Source organism: Loxodonta africana, unplaced genomic scaffold (assembly GCF_030014295.1).
Source record: "Loxodonta africana isolate mLoxAfr1 unplaced genomic scaffold, mLoxAfr1.hap2 scaffold_85, whole genome shotgun sequence".
Classification (NCBI taxonomy): Eukaryota; Metazoa; Chordata; class Mammalia; order Proboscidea; family Elephantidae; genus Loxodonta; species Loxodonta africana.
In genome coordinates, this window is record NW_026975592.1 from 671442 (window position 1) to 677743 (window position 6302).

The 6302-nt window shown below is 37.5% G+C and overlaps 1 pseudogene; it reads left to right on the forward strand.

The window, feature by feature from the left end:
• The first annotated feature begins 241 nt into the window (after nucleotides 1–241).
• LOC100677621 (olfactory receptor 4C3D-like) lies at nucleotides 242–2633 on the forward strand (annotated as a pseudogene).
• Nucleotides 2634–6302: the final 3669 nt, after the last annotated feature.

The window sequence follows — 6302 nt, forward strand, 5'->3', positions numbered from 1 at the left end:
CCTTATTTTTCCTTTATGTACATCATACTCTTTTGGGGAAGTCCACCTCACAATAAAGGAATTGAAAAGGAGCTGCTGCACTGTGTTTTCACATAGGTGTAAGATTTTCATCTTGGCTAATTAAAAAATAAAAGCCCTTTATCTAATTACTTTTGAAAAGAAAATACATAATTTTTACAGAATAAATTTTCCTTTATATTTTCTCTGGGAATTTTATGCTTCCAAATATGGGATGATTATCCTCACTTTATAAATAATGCAAAATCTTGTAACTAAGAGTGACGGATGATGGACCTGCTGGGCAGGATGGAAGAAGAAGGCATAAGAATTCATATAGCAGGAGCACAAAAGACATAGGAGGATCATTCATCTCATGGATGGATGAGCCATTGCTCTTTGCTAATGAAGTGCTAGGGAGAGGTATCACTAAAGCAGTAACAAGGACTTTTTTCATGATTTTATGTAGTCAAACGTATATATTAACGTACATAATGAGAGTCTAAAAAATATTTATTGAATGAGTGAACATGTAATAAGTAAATTTTATAGGCTTGCATGTATATATATTACATATATATGCATGTATGTATTCACATACATTCAACATTTTATTTATCTTACCAAAAGTATATGTCTTTCTCTTCTCCAAGTGGGGTTTGGTCGTTTGTTTTCTCTGATTTTATTAAGGCTGTAAATTTACTGAGTGGAACTAAGTTAAATTACATTGCAATATAATTTTATAAAATAGACAATATTAATAAGCCAAAATTAAAATTATCTTGACAGTCAATGATCTGGTAATATGCTGTTTCCTAGAGCCAATTAATGTTTTCAACTCACCCTACAAATTTGCTGGAAACATTAAACTGGAATGCAACTTCCTTCCAAAAGTATATTTTTCTCATAAAGTAGAGAGTAGTAATAAACAGAGTGGAAGGACCAGAGCACTTGGGTTCCTAGGTTTATGGACTGGCAAAGCATGTGTATTCTTCCACAGGGTTGTATAGAAAGTGTGTCAATTCACCGAGAGTTCATCACTTCGTAAGTGCCAGACACTGCAGACATTCTTCCAGGTACTTTAGTAGGCACAGCAAGGAAACAGACATGAATAGCATATGTTTTGTGGTGGGTGTTCCCAACTGGTTACAAAATTCCCTAATCTGTCTCCTTATCATACATTTTTCTTGACCAGGAGACAATGTCTTTCATTCTGCAGTTAGAACTGGGGCTCAAATGCAAATTCTCCTGGAAGAAGGAATAACTCTTACCTGTGTGCAGTACTTAGAAGCTCCCAAGATACATTTCACAGTTACAATTACTAAGCTCCCAGGTGCAGAGGAGGGCTCAGAAGCGTAGGGAAAGGACTTAGCAAAGTCATATGGAGGCAGAAGCAGGATGAGAATCCAGTTCCCCTCATGTATATTGCCGAGTATTCTCTCAGTAAATTACACATCAGTTGTTGCCCTACAGAAGGTGCTTTATAGTTGATTAGGTGTCTCTGAAAATAAGGAGAAAGCACATGGAGGAAGCAGGAAAGAATAATTGAACCAGTTACCATGGTGAAGGGTGCTAAGGACAAGCTGCATAATTATGGCAACTACCCTATTTGTATATTGTGAAATTCAAACTATAACCTTTTCATCATTAATTAGGTATCTTTCTTTATCTTTTTGCAGGTAATTCAGGTCTCAGAAAGACATCATTCCCTTAATGGATCATATCATGCCTCCCAACAATGTGACTGAATTTATTCTCCTGGGACTCACACAGCATCCACACTTGCAGAAAATACTTTTCATTGTCTTTTTGTGCATTTTCTTATTTACTGTGCTGGCCAATCTGCTTATTGTCTTCACCATCTCCTTCAGCCCCACACTTTCGGCTCCCATGTACTTCTTTCTCACCTACTTGTCCTTTATAGATGCCTCTTACACCTCTGTCACCACCCCCAAAATGATCATTGACCTCTACCAGAGGAGAACCATCTCATTGGGCAGCTGCCTGACTCAGCTCTTTGTGGAACACTTCCTGGGAGGGTCAGAGATCATCCTCCTCATTGTCATGGCCTATGACAGTTATGTAGCCATCTGCAGGCCCCTGTACTTCACTACCATCATGCGACAGGGACTCTGCCACCTCCTGGTGGTTGTGGCCTGGATTGGGTGATCCTTCATGCCACAGTGCAGATTCTCTTCGTGATCAACTTACCTTTCTGCGGCCTCAATACCATTGACCATTTCATGTGTGACCTCTTCCCACTGCTGAAGCTTGCCTGCAGAGACACCTATATACTTGGAATGGTGGTGGCTGCCAACAGTGCGGCCATGTGCTTGCTCATTTTTTCCATGTTACTCATCTCCTACATAGTCATCCTGTGCTCCCTGAAATCCCATGGCTCTGAAGGGAGGAGCAAAGCCCTCTCCACCTGTAGCTCCCATTTTACTGTAGTTGTACTTTTCTTTGTGCCCTGTATATTCACTTACATGCGTCCCATGGCCACCTATCCAGTGGACAAGTTGGTGACTGTCTTTTTTGCAATCCTCACCCCCATGTTAAACCGTATCATTTATACAGTGAGAAACACAGAGGTAAAAAATGCCATGAGAAGTTTTTTGAAGACAAGGGTAGCTTAGGCTATTCATTATGCCAGAAAGTGATGATGTAAATAGATTAAAAAAAAATTTTTTTTTTTTTTTTTTTTAGGAAGGATCATATCTGTGGTAAACTGTGAAAGAGGATTTCAAGTTTTGCAGATCACTGATCAAAACAAGGCCCAGAAACTAACATTCATTGAGCATTTAATGGTGTTTAGGCCCTTGGATACGTGCTTTTGATAGTTTTTCATGTACTTTATTGAGGCTCCAATGCTCATTGTGCATACATTCAGGATATACATCAGAGAAAGGACTGCAAGTCCCTTGTTTTGTGATTCTAGAGTACACTTTGCTCCAGTCTCACTACTATTTTATGAAATTCTTCAATCGTGTGTTACTTGGGTGAAATTGGATTTTCCAGAGCACCTTGGTCTCAGGAATTCTTCTTTTTTTTTTTCTTGTATATTTGGTTTTGCCTGCAGTAAGCAAAAAAGAGAAAAGAAGATCCTGGATGTATGGGGGCGGGGGGGGAGGAGGATAGACAGCTGGGAATGAAAGAACCACTGCTGATTTTTTCTTGTTGTGGTTCACCACTAATCTACCAAGAAAAACAAGAGGCGCTAATAGAAGAAACAATTTATATCATGTTTCTAAATTTTTTTCAGCACAAAATATAAGCCAGACATTTTGAATTTACCTTTAATTTGATCTTATTTTCTCAAATGTGCTTGTAGCATGCAGTTTTTCATGACTATAAAGGACTTTTTTTCTTACCAAGACTTGAGGAGCCATTTGAAACAATGAAGGTAAAAAAATTTTTTTTTTTTAATTTAATCTCAACATAAAGACTTACGGTAAGGTTCCAAAGCTATTGCTCTGTAAATGTATTTACATCAAATGAATGTTAGGTCATTTCATCTATGTACTCAATTGGTAGTTTCAGTATATGCCCATCCTATAGAGAAGCAAACTGAAGCTAAAAGAGGTTTAGTTAACTTAGTTGACTCAGGTCAGACATCTAAGATCTCAGGTACAGAATTTAAATCCAGAACTTCCATATCTCAGTCATACTCTCTTTCAAATAAAATATACTTTCTGTGGTATATTTACGTCTTTATATAAGAAATTTACTTTCAGTCCTAATGATTCAATTTGTCCTCCAGGAAAAATTACATCAACCTTATTGCAGATATTTTTCTCACGTAGCAATATTTTCCAGCAATAATGCTTCTTTATGCAGGTCATTCTACGTTACTATGTTGTTGTTGTTAGGTGCTGCCAAGTCAGCTCTGACTCATAGCTACCCTAAGTACCACAGAACGAAACACCACCCGCTCCTGAGCCTTCCTTACAACCGTTGTTATGCTTGAGCCCATGGTTGCAGCCACTGTGTCAATCCATATCGTTGAGGGTCTTTCTCTTTTCTGCTGACCCTGTACTTTACCAAGCATGATATGCTTCTCCAGGGACTGATCCCTCTTGACAACATGTCCAAAGTATGTAAAATGCAGTCTCGCCATCCTTGCTTCTAAGGAGCATTCTGGTTGTACTTCTTCCAAGACAGATTTGTTTATTCTTTTGGCAGTCCATGGTATATTTAACATTCTTTGCCAACACCACAATTCAAAGGCATCAATTTTTCTTCAGTCTTACTTATTCGCTGTCCAGTTTTCATGTACATATGATGTGATTGAAAATACCATGGGTTGGATCAGGGGCCCTTTAGTCTTCAAGGTGACACCTTTGCTTTTCAACACTTTAAAGAGATTATTTGCAGCAAATTTACCCAAAGCAATGTGTCTTTTGATTTCCTGACAGCTGCTTCCATGGGAGTTGATTGTGAATCCGAGTAAAATGAAATCTTTGACAACTTCAAACTTTTCTTCTTCTACTTAAAGGAAGTATGCAAATTTTATCCTAAAATGAATAAGATAAATCATATTTGGATCTTCTGTTTGTGGATACTTTGGTTTAATCAGTGAGAATATTAGTCATTATCTAATTGAGGGAAGTGAGCTAACCATTGCTGAAGGCCAATTATGAGGCGTACACTTTGTTAGGTTCTTTATATACTAAAACTCTCTTAATTCTAGTCACAAGTATTGTCAGAATGATTGTGAGGATGGCACAGGGTGAGGCAGTGTTTCGTTCTGCTGTACATAGGGTTGCTATGAGTCAGAACCAACTTGACAGCACCTAGCAATAACACATTAGTAGGCCTTTGCCCCATTTTCTAAAAGAAGAAAACAAGTCTCAATGAGGTTAAGCAACACTGTCAAATTTTTAGGCTATGTCTCATTTATTCTTTTCACTTCACACAATGCCTCCTGGCATGATGCAAAAATATCAAAACACAGACCTGTTCCTTATAAAGTTTGTCCTTGAGGCTTTCGTTCATTGTTTTTGAGGGAGCCACTTTCTTCCCTTCATCTGTTTCTTGACTTCAGCTTCCCAGGTTACTCACACTCTCTTGATTCCTGTGTTGGAGAAAATGATCTCATTCCCATAAATGTATTACCCTTCAAGAGAGTATGTGTACTTAAACAGTGGGATTCAATGGACTCAAGGAATGAATAAATAATTGAATTTAAAAGAAAGTGACCCATAAGTAAGAGAGAAGTTTGGAGGAAAAATAAGCAACTCAACCATGCAGGTGAATTGATACTCTGCTTGGGCATGAAGGTAGAATCTTGAAGAGGTAAATATTGTTTAAGGGTTTTTCCCAGTGTTATTGCATACTGTGTTATATGCAATATATTACTTGAAAACTGGCTGTGCGGCCAATTAAGTTTAGGAAATTTTGGCTTATTTTTTTATCCAAAAAATATTGTTCAGTGCTTACAGTGTGCCAGACAGTTCCAAAGACTGGGCATATAGTGTAGAACACTATAGACAAGGGTCATGTTTGTGTGGAACTTAAATTCCAGTGAGGATTAGATGAGTAATAAACAAGTAAACAAATAAATGAACAATGTAAGTTTGTTAGAAATAAGTATAATGAAGAAAATAGCTTTATTAAGGAGTGATGCAAAAGATAATAACTGGATGTAGATTTGTGTAGTTGTTTGAAGCATGTGTGTGCATATATAGCACAGAGATACATGAAGTACATAAATAGGTAGATAATATATCTGTGTGTGATAAGGAAAAGCAAGTCTCATTGTTGTTTGTTGCCACTGAGTTGATTCCGACTCATGATGACCCATGTGTATAAGAGTAGAACTGCCTCATAGGGTTTTCAAGGTTGTGACCTTTCAAAAGCAGAGCACCAGACCTGTTTTCCAAAGAACCTTTGGGTGGGTTCAAATGGCCAACTTTCCTGCTCGTAGTTGAATGCTTAACCATCTGCACCACTCAGGGACCTTAGAAGGCTTCATTTATAAACCGTTAGATGAGAAGGTAGAGTAATTGTAGTAGATTAGCAAAGACGATCCAAATGCAGAGGTTGTCCATCATCTGGGAGGATAATATTTTGTAAAATTTCCTCTCAGGAGACTTGCAAAGTGTAAGGTCAAATATGTCAATGAACCAGTTGCAAATTCCCAAGTGCAAGGTCAAATATATGAATTACCCAGTTGTAAACTCCAATGAACAAGTTGCAAAAGTAGGATATTAGTATCTTTTTTTATTAATGAAGGTAGAAAAGAATAAAAGCTATAACCTCAAATATATCTAAATTGGAAACAAGTTATTTGAGAATACAATTTC